This window comes from Suricata suricatta, chromosome 13, assembly GCF_006229205.1.
Source record: "Suricata suricatta isolate VVHF042 chromosome 13, meerkat_22Aug2017_6uvM2_HiC, whole genome shotgun sequence".
Taxonomy (NCBI): Eukaryota; Metazoa; Chordata; class Mammalia; order Carnivora; family Herpestidae; genus Suricata; species Suricata suricatta.
The window spans coordinates 78,300,878-78,323,699 of record NC_043712.1 but is presented as its reverse complement, the minus strand read 5'-3'; the positions used below and the strand labels follow the sequence as shown (position 1 = coordinate 78,323,699).

The 22,822-nt window shown below is 42.8% G+C and overlaps 1 protein-coding gene across 8 annotated transcripts in view; it reads right to left on the bottom strand.

Moving 5' to 3' along the window:
- The window catches only part of TRPM3 (transient receptor potential cation channel subfamily M member 3), a 492,852-nt gene that overhangs the window by 128,714 nt on the left and 341,316 nt on the right, over positions 1 to 22,822 (bottom strand). The window lies entirely within an intron of this gene.

Below are 22,822 nucleotides of genomic sequence, written 5' to 3'. Positions count from 1 at the left end.
CCCCATAGCCACGGCCCCACACCTCATGTCCCAGTCATGCTGAGGAACTTGTTTCTTTATGTTTTCAGGTTTATATTTAAATTTTTAAATGTTTTTACTTATTTTTAAGAGAGAGAAAGAGTGCAAGCTAGGGAGGGGCAGAGACAGACAGACACACACACACACACACACACACACACACACAGGATCCCAAGTAGGCTCCAGGGTCCAAGCTGTCTGCACAGAGCTGGACCTGGGGCTCGAACGCATGAAATGTGAGTTCATGATCTGAGCAGAAGTTGGACGCTTGACCAACTGAGCCACCCAGGTGTCCCTCCTTTATTTTTTAATGTTTATATATTTGAGGGGGGGGGGAAATGTGTGTCAGAGCAGGGGAGGGACAGAGAGAGGGGGAGCAGATGATCTGAAGATGGCTCTGTGTGGGCGCAGTAAGCCCAATGCGGGGCTTGAACTCATGAACTGTGAGATCATGACCTGAGCCGAAGTCAGATGCTTAATCAACTGAGCCACCCAGGTGCCCTGCAACTTGCTCCTTTCAAGGCCCCTGAGGTTGTTTTTGAACTTGTAGCCTTTGTTTATTCAGTTCCCTTAAAATATTTTTTTAATGTTTATTTATTTTTGAGAGAGAGAGAGGCAGAGTGTGAGCGAGGGAGGGGAAGAGAGAGAGGGAGACACAGAATCTGAAGCAGTTCCAGGCTCTGAACTGTGAGCACAGAGCCCAACGCGGGGCTTGAACCTACAAGCAGTGAGATCGTGACCTGAGCTGAAGTCAGACATTTAACTGACTGAGCCAGCCAGGCGCCCCTCAGTTCCATTTTTTTGGAGTTCCCTCCGCTTGCAGAAGAAACCACAAGCCTTTTATTTGACGTGTGGCACCGAGGGAGCCTTCCTGTATGACTGGGACGGAGTCCTCACTTCTCCTTGTGACTCTTGCATGCCCCGCTAGACTGGCCGGCACACCGCTTCAGCCCTTCCCACCCCTTATTGGTACACATGTCTCTCTGTGTGTAAGAGAAGCCCATTTGCAGTCAGGATCCCTAGCTAGTCCTTGCTCAGTATTGTCTGCTGAGCAGATGAATTGTTACCAAATTGCTGTGTTAAAGACACCAAAAATGAAAAAGTAGCACATTCCATACAGAAGGGTAACCTTAGGCTCTACACCAAGAGTGTGTTTCAAGAGTTAACCATCAATTTTAAACAAGAGTCTCCTGGACACTCTATTATTGCTAATCACTTCAAATATTATGTGATAGAAATTGGGCTGCCCGTTTTAGAAACCGTTGGAGACTTAGTACGAACGTGACATTTTTGAGGTGCAGGTAGCATCAATTAACCCAGAAGTATGCCTCACCCAAGTGTCTGAAACTTTTAGATTAAACCATAGTATAGAAAAAGACTGGGGTCCCTGGATGGCTCAGTGGGTTAAGCCTCTGACTTAGGCTCAGGCCATGATCTCATAGCTAGTGAGTTCCAGCCCCGCGTCGGGCTCTGTGCTGACAGCTCAGAGCCTAGAGCCTGCTTCAGATCCTGGGTTTCTCTCCCTCTCTGCCCCTTCTCTGCTCACTCTCTGTTTCTCAAAAGTGAATAAACATGAAAAAAAAAATGAAAAAAAAAAAGACTCAAACTGGGAATATGTTACAGAAAAATGACAAAACCCCAGAGGCATAAAAATGATTTGGGAGAAGTAATTTTATATTTGAAGACGGGTTGATTCATCTTCTGGACAACAAACAAGTATATTCACCACTTAAATAATAAAATAGAGTGTATGTGGCTGAATTACTCAAGGACTTGCGGCTTCTAAAAGCCAGCAGGTCCTGTAGTTGAACAAGCTGAGGGTACAGAAAAACGCATTGGAAAAATTAAACTGAGTCCTTTTCAAAGCATCTATTAATTAGCTTAATTTGTGATTTATATATTTATGTCCCAGCAAGCAATGAGTCTGTGAAAATCGACTCATGGAGATTGAAGCAAGCTTTTGAAAATGAAAATAGCCATGGTATCAAACTGAAACACATCTGTAAGTTGCAAGGGCGTTTGACTCCATCTATCAAAGACAGTAAGGAACATTCTACAATCATTTCATGCTGCGTTAGATATGTGAGAGATGGCACCTGGGTTTGACAAGAAGTTCAATTCTCTGTAACACGTCAGAGAGTTTTAGAGAAACACCATAGCAACACAATGGATAATCAGGAGAATTCTTATGATTTTGTAGGTGTTTAGAAAAGTCCATCTATAATAATGTTAACCAATAGGTTTGAGGACATTGACATGTGACATCTGAAACTTTCCTTAAAGAAACATCTCTGAAATTTCCTATTTACTCATTCAATTTCTTAATAGGATCTGGGGATGTGCTTTCTGAGAACAGGAGCAGGGGGTGGGGGCGGGGCGGGGATTAGACCTGTAAGTCATCCAATCAACACAATGCAACGACTTCACAAAATCACCAGCTAAGCAGCATATTTCCCTGATGAATTGTTGATATTCAAAATAATTTGAAACAACTGAGTGATTAACAGAAATGCAAAAATCCATGTTCATAAAGATGCAGAATGATACAAGACCCCTAATCAGGATCTAGAAGGGGATTGTGGTTGGTCATAAAAGGACTTTAAGCAGATGCTGGCTTCAGTTTTCACTTTGGCCAACTCAAGGTCACTCGGCACTGGAAACAGAACAATCCTACGCACCTGAAACATACTCTTATTTTATTTCCAGCGTCTGAGACAATAAATCCCCTGTGGTTGAAAAAAATCTTGGGAGTAACATTTTCCTAAAGGTATTGGGTTAGAAATAGACATGTTAATTTATATGGAGGTAGGAAGGAGGAAATCAAAGGAAATTTAAACACACGTGGAAATGAGCAAACCAAAGATCAGTGGAAAGTAGTATTTAAATTTTTGGTGAGAAAATTAATATCAAATAAGTGTAATTATTTGTTATGGAGTTCCATAGAAACTATGTATTGACTTTCTATGTAATCTTCTTGAACGAGACTCACAGTCTCATATTGAAGTGCATGAATAAAAAATGACACTCCAGAGATAGAGATCGGATGAAATTAATGTCAGTCTAGTGAGTCTTTAAAAAGACTCAGATGTATGAATTTCCACATTAGATAAAATATATGATTATTTTACCTTTGAGAGGATATTTTATTATACATTGAATTTGCCAGTGGATTGATTGATTGATTCAACTTGCTCGTTTATTTTATTTTCTATTTTTTAATGTTTATTTTTGAGAGAAAGAGAGAGGGAGAGGCAGGCAGAGTGAGAAGGAGACACAGAATCCAAAGCAGGCTCCAGGCTCTGAGCTGACAGCACAGAGCCTGATCTAGGGCTCAAACTACAAGTTCATGACCTGATCTGAAGTTGGATGCTTAACTGACTGAGCCACCCAGCCGCCCCTGCTGATTTATTTTAAAGGAGTCTTCTCTCTCCTCTGGGACACAATTCAGTTTGGGTTGCTTTTAGTAGATGAAATCATGCCCACATTACCATAACCTCATGCTTTCTCAAGGGATCTTCATGCATGCACAACTGGGCAATTACCAGGATGCCAGAAAATGGAGGAGGTTTTGCTTTTTTGACTATAATCCTTGACTCCTCTTTCTCTTATTCCCAGTGTAATTAAGAACACGAGGGTCTATTTCTCCCTTCAAGAAATGCAGATCAGAGGTCAGAAGCCCACTGGTTCCATGTAAGAAATATTTTTTTCCTTATTATAAAAACAATGCTTTTAGAAAGAACTTCTAGAAAGTTTAGAATCAGTCAAATGAGAAATAATTTCTAAAATCCCAAGTCCTAGCCAAAGACAACTACTAATGATATCTTGGCATATTTCCTTCAAGTCTCTCTTTCTCTCTTTTCCTTTTTAAAAAAAAATCATCATAGGCACAGTATATAGTATATATATATATGGGAGGGGTGAGCATATTTGTGAAATAGAACTTTCGTGTTCTCATTTTCTTCTCCTTTAGTATTATAACTAAGCACTTTCTTATATTATTGGGAGCTCCTCAAAAGCATAACAATCCATATCTACAGAGTATCCTGTCCAAGAGACGTGAATAGTTCAATCAGTACCTCTATTGCTGGACATGTAGAGTGTGTCTAAATGTCTGATGTAAATACGATGTGATGAATGTCTCTGCATTTAAATCCTGTTCTGTATCTGGCATTCTGTCCTGAGGAGCGATTCCCTCGTGTCACAAATTGTTTTGCAGGTAGGATGCATATTTTAGCACATAATCAGTTGATTAAAGTAAAGACAAAACAAAACAAAGCAAAACAATTTGTGTTGTCCTTGCACTAGATTTGCAGTAATGGCCTCCATCCTGGTTAGTGAAAGTGCTAGAAAGAAGGGGGCAGCTTCCAGTAAGCTGGTTGTACCAGGAAACAGGCACACGGAATGTGGGGAGGGTAGCTCTCACTGCTGGAGACACAGGAGCTTTGAGCAGGATCTGCTCTGTTTCTACCGCCACCACCGTGAGGAGTGTAGGCTCTTGTTTTTGGCAAAAGGAGTCTTAAAAAACAGACCCACCTCATCACTCTCTTCTACTTTCAGATCAAATCAGAATCTCTGTCTGATTTTTTCCTTTTAGCCTGTTGCATGCTAGTAGGTCCCAAAGCAATGCTGGCATAAGGAACTGGAGAGTGCAAATGAAATCATTTTTCGAACATGAGCTTTAGAGAGCTCTTGTTTTTTTTTTTGTTTTTTTTTTTTTTTTGTTTTGTTGCTTTTTAGCATGTCAAGTCGTGTCACACTAAGGAAATTGTTAAATATGGGTCAGGAACTCAACCGAGGCTCCCTGCATCATGATTGACACATCCTTCACAGTCTGAAGAACACTTTGCCATCCTAAGGTGACACATCGAGAGGACAGAAAAAGCAGCCCAGCTGATTCTGTGATGAGAGCAAAAAATGGGAACAGGCTAAACCCCTCATTTATTAATTCTTTGGAGAAATTTCAGCAGGGTTCTTTAGGGGGGCTGGAAAAATATGACAACCTGTCATTTACCGTCTCCCGGTTTCAGTTCTTTTCCTGACAATTGATGTTACCTCTTTCATTCGTTATATAACTATGTGATGTACTTCACTGGCTGCCAACATGACAGATCCAATAGGCCCCGCAATTAGACTTCTAGAAGCTTCTTTGTATACTTTATGGCCTTGGTTAGCACAATCAAGAATATTTGTCATCTACCATCTTGTCAGCCAGATGGATGGGTTAAAATTCAGTTTGACCCTAAGTATTATTTTCTATCTTGAGAAGGACATTGCTGGATTCATGTGCATTTTCTTATATATTTTTAAAAAATAATTACACATCTCTCTGAGGAGAATATAGAAGATCACAGATGGTTCTCATAGGCCAACACCATATGGGCTTCTTATTGGGGCTGTAATAATTTTTAGGGGGTATTTTTGGTGGTTTTATTTTTTTCATCATTACAAGACAGAATTATATCTTTTTCTGACTTCCCTGTTATGTTTATCAAGACATCACATGCTTCTGTGATCTCTTCAAGAGAGATTGCCAAGAAAGCATCATAAAGAGCTACAGACGGTGGGGATATCCTGTTTCCCTTCTCGAGCCAGCCCAGCTCCCCCGGCAATGATCTTGTGGTTGATTTCCCAGATTGGTAGACAGTTGCCTTTGGTCCATCTCTCTGAACCACTTGGGCAGGGGGCAGGCTGAGCCAGTAAGAGAGGGCTTTGAGACTAACATTTTGGATTTCCTTCTGACCTTCAGAAAAGATATGTCTTGCTTCTCCTTCTCTTCCTGTCCAACCACACACACATACACACACACACACACACGAAATGCCAGAGACAAACATCTTGAAGGCAGGGCACGTAAGTTTGCCAAGAATGGGGGATCTGATTCTTCCAGGCTGGCTTTGCCTGGTAGAGCAGTCAGAGAGAGTTGTTCCCATAGAACTCACTTCAGAGCCTGCAAACATTGTGCTGAGGAGGGTTGGGGAAATGCTTTGGAGGAGAATACCCACTTCAGCCTGTGTGAATGGTTTCAGATTCCTGGGATTTCTCTGTATGGCTGACAGGATGAGGTTCGTGTCACACGGCAAATATCATGTCAAGAGAATCTTGGCCAAATCACCTCACTTCTCTGAAACTTGGTGTTATCATCTACCAAAAAAAAAGAAAATCCCTCAACTCTTGTTAGCCTTAGAGATCACAGAATTTCTTTCTTCATGCTCAAAATAGCAGAAAATCTGCATTGGAGGGGACATCTAATAGGTTTGGCTTCCTACCTGATACATTAGTTTCCTCAACAGCATCCCTAAGAAGGGACCTTGATTCTTGTGGATAGTACCACGTGGAAACCTTGCTTCTGTTTACTATCACATTTTCATCTGTTCATGAGCTTAGGGCAAATTACCATTTTTTAAAATTGAGATGTAATTAACATTTAATGGTTTATACATGTAAGGTGTACAGTGTGTTGATTTAGTACATTTATATATTGCAATATCATTACAGCTGTAGCATTAACTAATCCAGCAATCCCACCTCCGGGTACACATCCAGAGGAAATAAAAACAAGATGTCAAAGATATCTGCACTCCCGTGTTTACTGTGGCACAATTCACAATAACTAAAATATGTCAAGAGATGAATGGCTAACACACTCAGTGGAATACAATTTAGCCTGGAGAAAAAGGAAAATCCTGCCATTCATGACAACAGGGATGGGCCTTGACATGAGTTGGACAGAGAAAGACATATCCCACATGATCTCGCTTACACTTGGAGTCTAAAAAAGCCAAACTCATAGAAATAAATTATCATTCTTTAAACATTCCCCTTTCATGGTGAAGAGCCACGGTACCATAATCCCAGTTCCATGCCACGAGTACCGTTATCGGTGCTAGAGAGACACCCAGCTTGTTTGCCTCTGGAATTAGTGATAAGCCTTCCTCTGTTCAGGAAAGGCTGTTACTTTCAGAGTAACACTCACACCCCTTAGTGTGAACACTGGGACTTTCCTGGTCTAGCCCCTGAGTTATGTCCCACAGCCCTCCTGATACCAACACGGTTTATGTGCTGGCTCAGGGAGGACAGACTGGGTCCTGAGCCCGGGCTTCAGAACCCTGTAAGCTCAAGTGCATCATGGCAGCTAACAGACGTGTAACCTTGGGCTACTACTGATGCTACTGCATCTCTCTGAGCCTCAGTTCCTTTCTGTGTCAAATCTCCTAGAAGCTTAATAAGTGTTCATTCCCTTCCATTTGTAAACCTGGGCATGTTCTTTGGGCTTCTCCCTCTCTCACCACAGTGGCTTTGTCCCGTGTGTTCTTTCTGATGATGTGTCTTTCCCCTTTAGCTTTGCCCCACTGTGTCCTCTCAGGCATATTTGACCAAATTCCTCTTCCCCCGTACCCCCGGGATATCTGGTCACCCTGGCCTGCCTTTAGCAAGAATCTTGTTAGGTCTATTTTGCAAGAATCCTCTTACCCTCTTAATCATTTACCTCTTCTCCTTCCACTGACCTCTTCCCTCTACTCTTTGACTATAAATTCCCACTTTTCTTTTTCTTCTGTTCAGAGTTGAGCCCAATCTCTCTCCCACTACAAAACCCCAAAGCATAGTTCCTTGAATAAAGGCCTCCTTACTATCTTCTACAAATATCAGAATAATGTTTCCTTTAACATAGCTGAGACTGAACTGTCCTAATTGGATTTGGGGAAGGCAGGGATGGGGTCTTAGATGCTCAGTGTCTGGGTTTGGATGTCTGTGCATCTCTGCATTGTTTCTTATCCAGAGACCAATCAGGTTTCCACCTGACCATCCCCATCTCACCAGTAAAGACAGGGTGAGCTCAGTGCTCTATTCTGAAGGTATTCAGACTCTAAAAAATTAGGACTCACGTCATGTGTACCCGTGCATGCTAATCATAAGCAAAATAGATGCTGCCACTTGGTCAAGAATATCCCTATGTGGTCATAAAAAACCAATATTAAAACAAATTTTCTAGCCTGAGAGAGGATAATGGAAGAAAGCCTTCCAGGTTGTTTTGTGGATGAGAACCCAGACCCGTGTTGGACGGACACATTGGGCCAATGCTGGGATGTCCTGGAGCATGTGTCTGACCCAAGATAATCCTGAATTTAATGTGTTTGGGTGAATGTATTCAAAAGCATTTGCAAGTGGAGATGCAAGAGTATATTTTAGCATGATGATTAATGTCTTACACAATGGTAATTAAAAGAGAAAATCATAGGGTGCCTGGGTGGCCCAGTCAGTTAAGCATCTGACTCTTGGTTTTGGCTCAGGTCATGATCTCACGGTCTGTGCGATTGAGACGGACTCTGCCCTGCGTGCAGAGCCTGCTTGTATTCTCTCTCTCTCTCTCTCTCCCTCTCTCCCTCTCTCCCTCTCTCCCTCTCTCTCTCTCTCTCTCGGCCCCTTGCTCCACATGTGCATGCTACCCCTGTCTTTCTCTCTCAGAATAATTATACGTTAGAGAGAGAGAGAAAAAAATCACAAAGACCATTTACTGAGAGTCGGACCTTCCCCAGACCCCCCCTGCCGTGAAGCTTCCGTGCCAGGCTGGTCTGTCTCCTGTCCTCTTCCTGCACGCCTGGCAGCCAGTCCCAGGCACAGAGCAAATCCCTTGTTTGTGTACACAACACCCAGCCTGGAGATGCTGCCTGCTTTTCCTCTTCCTTTTGGCAGATTTTTATTTCAATTTGTGCTTTTGTCACAGCTTTGTTTCTAGGGCCACTCAGAAGAGTCAGAAGCAAGAGTTCCTCTGTCACATGACAAGAATGAAAACACAAGGGAAACACAAAGCACCTCCAGTAGGTCTTCCCTCAACACCGGCTTCTGGCAAATTAAAAATACAGCTGGTGGGAGAATGGAAGACTTTCCCCAAATCTTCGTTTTCTGACCTGACAATGGCAGAACGTGACATCTGTTAAGTGGTAAAAGGGAGTATTATATTTTGGCTACTGTCATAGTATTCCACCCTACAAGGAACCTCATTTTGAAAAGTCCTTTATGTTTTCAAATTCAGATGGGATTGATTCAAGGAAAGCACAATTCAGTTTATCAGTTCCTTTGTTTCTCTCTAAACCTGAGAGTAATCCTTCTCTTCTCCTTGGGTGGATGTGGACACCCAGCCCTATATCTTCGCATTGAATGGTTGAGTTCCTCATTGTTCATGGCACGAGCCACCGCTGCTGACTATGCCAGGGTCAAAATTCTAGGCATGAAATATTTCAGGGCAAGGGACAGTCTGACTACCCCCTACCCAGCCATCACCACTGTAAGGAAACACCAACAGAAATTCAACTGGCTTCAGAAAAAAAATGCAGGCCCAGATTTTGAGACTATTGGCGTTTTGGAGCATGACTATTTAGGAGGGATAGCTTTCCCCAAGTGAAGCAATTCTTTCCTCCCTGTCTCCCTTAGACTTACTTTATTGTTCGCTGTTACATGTTCTAGGTCATATGCACATATGTCAAATATGAAAACATTTGAGGAGAAATAGATGCAAACATGATCAGAACCAGGGAGCTGCAATGAAAGCCAGGGGAAAATTGTAATTAGGCTAAGAATGTAAGACTAAGGAGACAAAGGTCATTTCTGGCTGGTGTGACCCAAGAAGGTCAGGATTTGATCTGAACACTGTGTTCAAATTTCGATAGGGAAGTCTGGTGGTGGGGAGGAGCAGTAGGAAGAAAATGGTAAGAGAAAATAAGAGAAAAGTAAACATTAAAATATTATACACAGATATTCAATTTGGCTAGAGCACTGGGTAAAGGGAAGGCGACTCAGAAGCAAGTCTAGGAAGGAAAGTTGAGGCTGAGTGTGAATGTTCTTTGGGCTTAAGGAATTTGGGCAGAAATCAGTACACACTGTCCTGGTGCCAAGCACTTTAAACATGTTACCTCATTAATCCTCACGCCAGCCCTGTGAGACTCAGAGATTAAATTCATTACCCAAGAGGGTTTGCTGGAACATGACTGTCAGGATTGGATCTCAGGTCTGTGCAGCTGTAAAGGCTGTACCCACAGCCTCCCTAAGCTGAAGTCAAATGCTATCAGATACAAATTAATCTCGGGGTGGGGATTAGAGTTGGGGCCCTGCTTCAGAGCTGCTGCAGCAGCTGGAGATGGACAACAAGGACCTGGATTAGCAGGTGGCTGTGGGATGGAGAGGAGGCATCAAGGAGAATCACAAGGCGGGTTGACATTCAGGGAACGAGAGTCAGGGAGGAATAAAAAATGACTCTTATTAGTTTTTCAGACTTGGTGCTGACAGCATGGGGCTGCTCAAAACAGAAACAGAAGCTGGGATGATTTGGGGGAAGGTGACAAGTTTATCCATAACTTCTATCCTTTTTGACTCAAAAGCTGAGTGGAGGTCAAGGGCAGACCCTGCCAGGTAGGGGGTGATGGACAGTGCTCCACCCTGTCCTGAAACCAAAACTATTAAGAGTTTCTGCTGCCCACATGTACTCAAAAACCTCTGCTCTGATGGGCAAAAAGAATGAACTCTTTGTTAAAAGTACCTCTCACTAGAGCTACATCACAGTCCTGGGGAGGTTCGGAAGAGTGGGGAAGGGGAAGAATTTGGCAGGTGTTAGAGGCTGCCAATAGCTTTGAAGGGTTTACTTGCTCCAGAACAATGTGTGTGTATGCGAAGAACCCCAAGACTAAGAAAACAGAATCACTCACCAAATTGCTCTGCAGAACTGGTGGACGGGCTTACATGCATCGGCTTGCCTTATTGCGGCAATAGGAAGATATGTGTGCATGCAACACACACACACACACACACACACACAGTGGTTTTACACATCATGTGACTGGGTGACGTTAAATTGCTAACCGTTGTCCTAGAAGGGAACTCTGTACAAAGCTGAGTGTCTTTCTCTTGGATGGTGGGATGTACATTTCAATCAGCACGGCCTTTCTCACAAAGAACCCTCAGAAAAATGTCTGACTTTGTGTTTACCACGTCAACCAAATGCCAGCATTTTTTCACATACCCTTATTACATTGACTGTACCGTCATACAATGATGTCTATCCTCTTGAGAGATATAAAGAATAGGAGTGTTCTATAGAGGTGAATTTTCTCGTTAAATGTGGGTTATTCCTTAATGCCAGGTGAAAACACATTAATTCTCTTGGATAGAGACTTTCCTGAAACAGAATAGACTCATTTGTCTTCTTAGACAACATTAAATAAAATGAAAATTCGTTTTTTTTTTTTTTTCCTAGCATGATTTAGCGATGCTCCCATTGACAAGCAAGGTAGGCTGCTTTGGCTCTATCTAAATGGCCCAGGCTGCTCCTGTTTAGAGATCTTGTATCTGCTATTAATAGATTCCTGAAACTCGGTCTGACTAACTCTTCTGACAACGCTCATTCATTATGCCTCCCTGCTTTCTGACTGCAAAGGGCAGGAAAATCAGGCCCATTGCAGAAGAGTGGCAATTTCTATCGCATTTAGTGTCTATGACCGTGTGGGATTTAGTGCACAGATTGTCTGATATCTCTGACATTCAGATAAATCTTTTTTTTTCCCCATTTCTTATTTCCTGGTTTATAGTTGTCAAGGTTTCCGAATGAGAGATCTTATTAGGTAAATTAAGTATTGTCATGAGTTTTTCGCAGGAACATTTTCTAATTAATTTTATTTCAGCTCTTTCTGCTAATCCCCACCCAGAGAGGAAAGAATGGGATATTTCTAGAGCCTTACAGAGAGCAGCAGCTAAATGAAATAAGCATGTCCTGACCAATGGGGGTGGGGGGCCGGGATAGAAGTGAGCTCTTTATAATAAAAATAGCAGCTGTGGTGTGCAGGCAAGCCTTGAAACATTTTGCATGTATGACTTTCACGGAATCTGCCTCATGACCCTTCATGTCAATCCCTGTTTTCCAGTAAAGATAGCTGAGGCTTAAAAAAGTAAAGCAACTAATTCAAAGTCACAGAGCTGGCATTCCAAGCTGGGCTCTCTGATATGACCGGGCTAACGGGCTCCCCACTCATGCTGCCGGATGGCCCATTAGAATTTCCCAGATCCTGTGAAGGGACAGAAGCAGAATGAATGGCAGTCATAGAGAAGTCAGAGGTGGTGTCCCACAGGTCATGTCTATGGCCACTGCTTCCACGCAAACAAGGTCTGCTGGAAGAAGGGGTGAGGCAGGAGAGCTGTGCGGGTCGCACTGGAGACCCAGTGGCTCTCAGGCCCCCTGACCAGCCATTCTGTCACGGGAGCCTCATTCCCCCTTGTGGTGTGCAGTGGGCTCCTCTACTCGGGGGGCTGGGAGGGAAGGAAAAGCCTAACAGAAAGAAAGAATCATGACGGCTGGCCCATTTCCCCTGTGTTCTCTATAGGTCAGAACTCATGTCCTCGTATTTCCTGGAAAACGGTCAACTCAGAGGAAAGGGCAAGAAGAACCTGGTTACATAGGTAGACGCGGTCACCACCCAGACCCTAGCTTCCTCTCTGCTGCTTTGGCAAGAGCGCCTCCTGATTGGTCAGATGATCCAAACAGATTTTATCACTGATCCCCAGCTCTTTTGGACTTTGCTGTTTGAATAGAGAATTCCCTAGGTGCCTAGCCATAGACCTAGCTTGGAATAAAGCAAGCTGTTAACAAAGTCAAATTCCCCAAAATAGGCACAGAACAATGGCATGAAAAGGTGTATATTTTTAGCTAGCAATTATAAAGCTTCTGCATTTAATTGAGGTGACAGTAGTGCAAAGCAGAACGTAATTGTTTTCTGCCCAGCACCTGTCTTGGAGTCTGCTGCCTTACTGTTCACTTCTGGACATCAGTGAGGGACGCTTCTCTGCTTTTTCACTTTTTCCTTATTAGCCCACTGCGGCAAACATCACTTAGTTTGGGCTTATGTATGCACAGATGCCTGGGAACATTCAAGAAACACTCAAATGCAGAGTCCCTCTCAAGTCCTGCATTTCTTTTGGTTATATTTTCAGACTCCCTCTCTCTTTCCCTCTTCATTCTTTCTTGCCTTCCTTCCAAAATTATTAAGGTGCTGTGCACCAACCTATGTATATTTAAAGGCTCCTAGTTAATATATGCATACACATATTAATTATTAATATCTAATAGCATTTAATATACTATGCAGTATTAAATTATATCAGAATATATTAATATAATTATTTTTATATTTTATATAATACAATTATCAGTAATTAGTTTGCATATATATACATATATACACATATTTACTAGGAGCCTTTCGTTGAAATATTAACTAGGAACCTTTAAAGTGCCAGTGCACAGTCACCTGCATGATCTGCTTAGAGGCTACTAGTTAATATGTGTGGGTTAGATATATACACACGGATACTATATATAATATAGTCACACATACCTGCACATACCTAGAAATATATTATATATATCTGTTGTTGTTTACGTGCTATGCCTGCCTTTAGGATTACTTTCTTTTTATCTCATGTTTTGGATAATTGAGTAGACAACTTAACACCTTACTGAAGTTTAGTGATACTGCGATGCTAGAGAGATATTTGTTGCTATGGAATAGGAACCAGAGCTAGGTAAAGTTCAGTTCCAAGTTTTAGAATGTTAAAAACTACAATTTTATGAGTTAAAAGAATAACTATAGTTTTACAAGATGAAAAAATGTACCCAAGAGGATTTTTCTTTCCTGGCCACAGTGGTACAGAACAATAAACAATGGAATATATTAGCAGCTAAGTGAAACTAAATTTAGACATTATAAAATTAGGTACTATTTGGAGGGTCCCTGAAGTTCCGAACAAGAAGACAATTGGTGGGTTTATACTGCAGACAATGGACAGTTCTAATTCCTTGAAGGGATATTGGGTTTTATTTTTATTTACTGTTTAGTTTTTATTAGAGTAGAGTCTGTTTGAGAGCATGACACCATTAGTGTTCCTTCATAATTATACTGTCAATCTGAAAGGGCAGGTAAGGCCAAGTTCATGGACGCCATAACCCCACGAGCCTGAGACCTGACAGAAGTGAGGCAGTCCCTAAAATAAGTTAGACAATGGGAAAAAGAAATTTTTTTCCCAAAAGAAGAAATACCATGTGAATGACAAATCCTTTACTGACTCAAGATACTATCTTAGCAGGAACGACTCATCCACTTTTTTAAAAGGCTCCTGGAAGCATGACCACCACCGCATGGAACAAACGAGAAAGGCAACCTACAACCACCAGCATCCCTGATGCTGCAAAGAAAGAAGGATGACCGTGAACATTATCCAGGTTGCTAGGATTTTTGAGCCCATCTGTCAGGCTAGTTCAATTTCTCTAAGAATTCCCGGATGTGACAGGCAGTCAATGCTTTGCTGGGCATGACAAGTTTCATTTCAGGGTTCAGCTTGTAACTTCAAATAGACTGGCTGTGGGTAGAGGTCCCATCAACTCAAGGTGTCGATTGTTTTCAAGCACTGCTTCCTTGAGCACTCTGCAATGACAGAACCACCCAGGCCAACGTGACAAAGGCTGGGAAAGAACTAGAAAGTTCCTTAAAGGGATAGGATATTTTAGCAGTTTTCTGACACATGCATTCTAAATGTACTTTTTAATAGTAATGGATCCCATACTTTCTGATAGGCAAGAAGAAAGGAGATATTTCTGGAACTGGGGTGGCATCCATAGGGAAGACTTCATCTTTATCACTGGTAACTGACTTCTGTTGACTTGTGAAAAAATATTGGATGCTCCTTTGACCCTGACTCAAATTTTATTGGGTTTTACTTACAGTTTTTAAAATATTAGGTTTTAAATTTTTACAGATATAATTGACTAGATGTTAAACCAAAGAAGTGAAAAAATGGCATTTCACATTTTACACTGACACACATCAAATACATACATTACATACACACATTAAACACATTAAACACATACACTAACTACACACATGGAATTTTCCAGAATCATTCGTTTCTCAAATATTCTGACCAGTATGTAGCTCATATCTAAGGCCATCTAATCTAGATTTTAGTTTTGAAAATCTGGTTTTGGGGCCTATATGATCCAGTATTTTGACTCTAAGGCTGAAATTTAGATTTTGATTCAGTAGATATTTTCTTAACACCTCCAGATGCAAGGTCAGTGTTTCAATTTAATATCTAGTGAAACCAGAGGACATTTATTATATGGGATATGGCATATTATTTTTTCCTGATTGTTCTCAACAACACATGAAAGATTGATTGCAACATTTTTGAGTCAGATATTCTATGCATAGAACCTTTTAGAAAAATAGATTTTTATAAGTTTTAATATATAATATTTATTGTTATATAACAATTTTTGTCATGACACTATATTTTATCATAAAATAGCAGAGGTAATGTAATAACATATAACCATATAATATATTCGGCCACTTACCTGGCTCGGTGGCCTTGAGCATGTCATCTATTTCACAGACGATGACACTAACGAGATTGCCTTCATAAGTTGTTGTGAGAAGTGAATTAATATGTGTGACACAGTCAGAAAAACCATGACATATTCTTGGAGAAGTTTACCTAGCTTGATAGATGGGCTCAAAAAAGCCAAGCCACCTGGAAAATATTAGTGTTCAGCAAGTGCTGTTGCTATTCCTGTTACTTACTATTCAAAGTCCCACTTTCCTCATCTGTATGCTGAGTGGGTCGATATCATCTTGATGATCCCTAGTTTCTTTCTCTTGTCACTCACTGTGTCCTTTGACTTTCTTTTTTTATAATTAACTTTTTATTATTTTTAATGTTTATTTACTTTTGAGACAGAGAGAGTGAGAGTAAGAGAGTGGGAGAGGGAGAGAGCATGAGTGGGGGAGGGCAGAGAGAGATGGAGACACAGAATCCAAAGCAGCTGTAGGCTCTGAGCTGTCAGCACAGAGCCTAACCTGGGGCTCGATCCCACAAACCACAAGATCATGACCTGAGCTGCAAATGGATGCTCAAAAGACTAAGCTACCCAGGCAGCCCTGTCCTTTAACTTCTTATGGAGTGACCCGTATCTTAGCTGAGTGGATCCGGTTAACATTTCACACAAAGAAAATTCACGCTGAGGTGTTAAGAACCCACGATAGCAAACAGAAGCTGAAGAATAACTTCTCTGTCTCCATGTAAGTAATTTTCCTGTGCTTAATATTATTAGTTTTAATAATGACAGGATGATGAAATGATCAGACACAGGTAATTTCCCCTGGGGGCTTAAATACGTGGCATAACTTTGAATGCTTAGGGATCCAAAAGGAAAGAGACCGGACTCAGCCTTACCAGGGAGCAGAACAGCTTGTCGATTGGTTGTTCTAGCTCCCTGGAGGCTCATTCTGACATGGCAATTTTATGTTATAAATTTGAGAGAATGTTTGGACAGGCTGTGGGCCCGGTGTTCCAGCCACAGCTGCTGTAAATCCTTCATTCCCCAAGTAGTTGCTCTCTTTCTCACGTATCCTCCTCTGCAGAATAAGTGCTAGTCATGGGTGTTGTAAATGGCTCAAAATTAGGCTTTGAGCTAGTGAGTTTGTCCTCTCCTGAAAAAGGTATTTTTTTTCTTACGTTTCCCAGTATTTGGGCTCCACCAAACTTTAAGTGCTATATGTCTTGCTCCTAAATGCATAGAAAAAAAAGTATTTTAAAAAATACTCATGAGAGACAAAGCAGTTGAGATGATATGGATTTTTCTGTTCAGAACAGAAAAAAATACCATTCATCAATAGCTCAACTTCAGTGGTATTTCAGAAAACTACTTGCAAAACAATTCAAAAGGGAAAGACAAAAAGAGACACAGAACATGTGGGAGAGGAACAGCAAAGAGGGATTCTTTTTGGTGCTTAAAGCTGGTTTCTACCACTGTCTCTGACCTAGCCTTCATTCCACATAAAGAATAACGCCATACAGTGACTATTCAATAATAGGTCATTGTTTCCTTAGTCAGCCACTGGTATGGAGGTAACCTTGCTGGTTATATTATATTCAGGAAATAGGAGACGGACAGTGAGACTTTCACCAAGACCAGCATCAGAGCCACATTCATGGAGAATGCAAATTCAGTTAAGATCTGACAGCAAGACTCTATCAGTGAAAGGCTGCATTCATTACAGGTGTCAAGTCTAGGTTGGGTCTTCATATTATTTTTGTCATGTAATTTCTTCTTATCTTGTGGTTCCTCCACATGGACTGCATATTCAGGGGACAAAGTTGTCTCGTATGCTTGCCTAAAGTCAAGTCCATCATGTCTGACAATCCGTGATACTCTCTAACTTGGCAAATTGCCCAAGAAAAGTTTGGACATTACATGAATTAAAAGTAATTATATAAACTCAATGAGTAAAAGGGATCCAGTAGCAAAAGCTATTTCTGCATCATCATATTTAACAATCACCCTTTGTTCAAATGCTGGAATGTTGTGCAGTTTTCAGTAGGTGCTCATAAACTGCATTAATGTGCAATTTTAATGGTTAGGAAGGTTTTGCCATGACAGATATGGGGTTGGCATGCCACTAAATCCAAAGGTTTTTCAAGTATTTCAATAGGGTCATAACATTGATAACTCATAATATTGATAATAGGGTGACCACAAAGTTTGTTCTTGCCCAGGGAGACCCCTTACAGAAAGCAGGTTTGAGAACCATGTCCACCAGGAAGAAGCTATTGGTAGCACTGACTCTGGTATCCTTACAACCAGACCCCTACTCTTTTCTAACGGAATGGGGAGGAGGGCGTAGATGCACGATCCAGGTCTTTTCCAGAGTGAAAACTCAACCTAATGTTTCTAGTGGGGGAATCCCACTGTGAAATAATGAATCACTTTACTTTAAAAAGGTATGTTTATGAGTTATATGAAACAACACAAGTGTTTTAATGCTAAATGAAAAATCTCATTGTACAAATATATACATGATTATGATGGTGTTTAAAACAAATCTTGAAATTTACATATAGAAAAAAAATAAACACCTTAGAAGGAAATTCAACAAAAGCCATTGGTGCTTGTGGGGGTGTAGGTGAATGTTTTTCCTCCTTTTATTTTTTGGTAGTTTTAAAATCCATAATAAACATATTTTTAATCAACATGTATTACTTTCACAATGGCTAAAATGAACTGGATCAAAGCTACATTCTTACTCAAGTTCAAGATGGTTGTTCACTGAGAGATGTGAAATTAACCTGAAATATGGAAGAAGACTCTTACCACCTAAATGAACCATGGAGTCCAAGAAAAGCAGTGCCCCTAGGACCTAGAGGTCATTTAAATTGTGTAGTTCATCTAATCAGGTCATTTGAAGGTGAGATTTTTATGCTGGAGACTGAAAAGCCAGTCCTTCTTACATTAGTAGAGAGAAGTCAAAAGTACTCAAGATGTTTATTCAAACAAGTCTCAATTCAAATCTGGAGGCTGCTACTTAACCTCCACCCGCCCCCCTCCCGCCCCCTTGTGTCTCTTGGGCAAAGCATTTAACCTCTCTAAGTTTTAAAGAGGAGAGGCTGTAATAATATTTTGAGAGAGAGAGAGACAGAGAGAGTGTGAGCTGGGGAGGGGCAGAGTGAGAGGGAGAGAGGGAAAATCCCAAGCAGAGCCTGATGCAGGGCTCGAACCCATAAAACTGCAACAACATGACCTGACCAAAAAACAAGAGTCGGACAATTAACCAACACAGCCATCCAGTCACACCCAGAAATATTTTAATGCCATTTCTCTTAGGTTTAGAAGAGAATAAAGATAGTTACTGTAATCTCTGTTCTGTATCTTCCAATACTGAATAAGGTAAATATTTAAGGTCATGGAATTTTTTATGGTCAAAATTTATTGTGATATCATCCCTTGATCTCTGTTCTCCCTAGCTTCCCCATTTTTCTTTTTTTTCATTGAAGAATTCCTCCAAAACATTTTTTATCCTCACTTGTTTCTGCTCTTGCAAATTTCATTCTCTTGAAGGCACTGCATTCAGGACTTTCTCCCAAAGCACCAATGAAAGTGCACTTCTCAAGGTCACTGACAAAATCCATCTTAGTAAATCTGATATATTAGCACAAGATCATTGCCTTCTCCATTCCATATATTTATTATTTCTTTACTATCTCTTCCCCACTGGAAAGTAGGCTGTTTGAAGATTACTACGACTATAACTCCAGGCCCTTGAACACTGCTGGCCACGTGGCAGGCACTCAAGAAATGAATGAAAAACTGCAGAAGTGGTGTGCTGAACAGAAGACATTTGCAGGTAACAGACAGCTGGCTCTGGTTCTGTTCTGACTTAGAACAGAACCCTAAATGGAATGTAAATGAATATTCCAACCTGAAGCCCACCCCATGGATGCCAAGAACATTTCCTGAATATGTTCAGTGCTCATGATTGTTTGGCAAGTGTGATGATTTGGCTTTAAAAAAAGATGCACTTCCCACCTGGATTTTCCTGCAGTGAGCTTTCTGCAGATGCCCATGTGTATCTGAATACAATGTGTGCCTTGCCTAGCATGCGCTGGGCTCCCCACCCCTTTGTGAGGCCGTGCCCACAGGGCATCTGGGAGTTTGCCCGTGTGTTATAAGGAGGTTTGGAAAATTCTTCTCTCTGAGCACTCAGGCTTATCCTATCGGGGCTGAGAAAGCTTCCAAGTATGGCTAGGCTGGAGGGGTGACAAAATCAACCCACACAAGGAGATAAAACAGCTGCAGTGGGGAGGGGAAACTTCCGAGGACCAATGAAAGAGAAAGGCAGAGATTGTGGCTCATGGATGGCAGATGGCTGAGGTCTGGGTAGAAATTGGGTTGTCGAGAAACACTTTGTCTTAGGCGGAGCTGGAACATAGGCATTTAAAGCCACACGTGGGGCAGGGACAAGTCCTGGCAATCTCAGGCTCTACTGGTCAGGATGGGGTGCTCTGCTTCATCATCCTGCACTCATTTTTGTCCATAATGAAACTTGCAAGTTGGCTCTTGTGAGCCCCGAGTTTTGGGATGCCGGTGGATGTGTTATCTGGGCACTGTGCCCTTTTCCAGAGCACTCACTTTGCAGGGACATCTCTCTGACAGTGCAGGGGGAGGATGGTGCATTGAAGCACTGGAAATATGAGTATTCAGAGAGGAGATTTCCATGAGAGCCATGGAAAAGGAGCTTGCCTTTCAAAGTGACTTCCTCACTTCACTGTTTTCCAGAAAGCACTATCTCAGAGGGGGATCACTTCAGCGTTCCCTGCCAGTGAACGTGCATGGTTTTGGCGATGTGAAATGGGGGCATGGGGAGAAGAAGTGAACAAATACAAGGCAAGGAAGCAAAATAAATGAGAAGCATTGTTGTTCAAGCCTTTGGAAAGATTACTCATCCTCCCCAATACTCTGTCTTTTTTTCCTGCAGAGAAAGTGTCACAGGGTGAGAAAAGCAAAAGCTTTGGAATGGGACACATCTGTGCTTGAGTCCTGGCTGCTGCAGTTGCGACGCTGGCTTAGGCAAGAAACCTAATTTCTCAAGCCTTAGCTTCTTAATCTGTGAAACTGGAGAAATAACACCTATCACATAGTGTTGTTTTGAATTTTAAGTGAAAAAATACGTGCAAAGTGCCTAGCAAAGGGCCTGAAATAGAAGTCCTCCCTAAATAGTAGTTTAAAAAAAGGGTGGGGCAGGGGGTGTCGCCTGGGTGGCTCAGTCAGTTAAGCCTCTGTTTTCAGCTCAGGTCATGATCTCACGGTTTGTGAGTTTGAGCCCCGCATAGGGCTCTGCGCTGACAGTCAGAGCCTGGAGCCTGCTTCGGATTCTGTATCTCCCTCTCTCTCTATCTGCTCCTCCCCCACTCGCATTCTGTCTGTCTGTCTCTCTGTCTCAAAAAATAAACATTAAAAAATTTTTAAAAAGGGGCAGGGGAAGAGAATACAGCACGAGATACAATAGACCCAGGCTTCATTGATCAATTTATTCAGCAGATATTTAAATGAGCATCTACTTTGTACCTCGAGATGTGTGACATGCTGGACAAGACATATGTCTTCGTAGAGGCTAACAGTGCAAACAGACAAATACACACACAAACACAGACAAACGGGAGAAGGACAAAGTGTGGCAAGTGCCATCACAAAACAAAGGGTGGAGTGAAAGGGGGACAGCTTTATGCACGGTGGTCAGGGAAGGCTTCCTGGAGAGGGGGTACTGATGCTGAGAGTGAAAAATGGCAAGGAGCTAGCCATGTGAAGAGTGGAGCAGAAAAGTTCAGGCGGAAGGAGGAGGACAAGCAAATGTCCATGGCCGAAGAAGCCCAGAGTGGCTGAGATGACAGACTTGTCCAGAGCAAGGAGAGACCTACAGGTGTGAGTACTGGCAGCCATTCCCAGGGAAACTTCTCTTGAGAGTCTACCATTTCCCCCCACCCCCCCCCCCCCCCCCCCCCCCCCCCCCCCCCCCCCCGCCCCTGAAAATGCCATCTTGTAATGAGATCTCTCCCTTTGGTTACCAGCCTCTCCTTGACAGTTTTGGAAACAAAATGATGCCATTGTGTTGAAGTGATGTAGTCTGTCTGTATTCGAATCGTTGGCATTTGATTGATTGTGGTTTTGTGAATGTTCTGTGTTCTCCACGAGAACCAGACCATGCCGCCATTGGCTCCCTGGTGCAGGCCCTCTGGCCCTCTCCAGGGGGAAGCCTGACAAAGGGACTCCCACTCTGCTTTTGGCATTCCTGTGGCATGTGCTGGAATCTTCTGGTGGGATGTGTGCTTTACCCCAGACCCAGGTGCCTGTGGGGGTTAACACGCTGCCAGGGAAACTCAAACTTTTTCTTTGGCCCCGAGTCAGCCTGCCCCCACCCCAGGCTGAGCGCTGATAGCTTCCTTTCCTCTGGGTAGAAACGGCTCTTCCTCCTGCCTGGAATGAGGTGGCGGGACTTTATTGCACTCACGTCGGATCTAGGGCAGTTGTCTTTGTTTTTTGTTTGTTCATTTTTTTGTAGGCTTTAGTCACTTCGTTTTTCTCTTATAAAACTATGTGGCGAACACACCTGGAGCCGGGGTCCTCTGCCCGGAGACTCCGGTGTGGGTCTTTATAGGATGGTCAGTGAGTTCCTGATAGGGAGACTTGATGAACACAGTCTCTTTCCAGAGGCGGGGGGCGAGGGGGAGGAGACAGGTCTTGGGAACCAAAAGTGGCCTTGGTGAAGTTGTCCAGGGGGCAGTGCTGTCCCTGGCTGACGTGTAGCAGTCGTCAGTGCTGTCATCATCCCTATCTTCTTGGGCACAGGGCTGAGAGAGCGCCGGTGCCCCTGGGGTTGAGGAGGAGGCTCACCAGCACAGAGCCACAGCGGCTGGTCGCCCTGCACCTGATGATGTGTGGCTTGATGATCTTGTGCCCCGAGCCGCCTGGCCACACAGTCAGTGGAAAGCCTGGCGGGGATCACGGCCTCATGGATGGCAGTGGCTCCTCCCTGGAGCATTGAACACCCAGACCGGCATGTCCATTGTCCTCTCTGAGGACAACAAGTGCCGGGAACCTGGTCCGCTGGCCAGCACGGGTCTGCTTTTGTGTCAGCGTCATCTTCCAAACGTCATCCTCGAGGGATGCCTCTGGGAAAAAGTCCGTGATCTCAGATTCCGTGATGGGCAGGGAGAAGAGACAGAACTCCTCCAGGACGTGATCTTGACCAGGTGGCCCAGCGTGGTGACCGGGATCCACTCCTCATCCTCGCCTTTGCCTCTGCCCCTGCGGTCTTGGCGGTTCCAACTCCCGCCGTGACCCTGCACCACCCGATATTGCTGCAGAAGCCGTCGCTTTGACTTCCCATCTCAGGGCCCTCCAGCAGCACTGGCGTCCCCCACGGTTTGA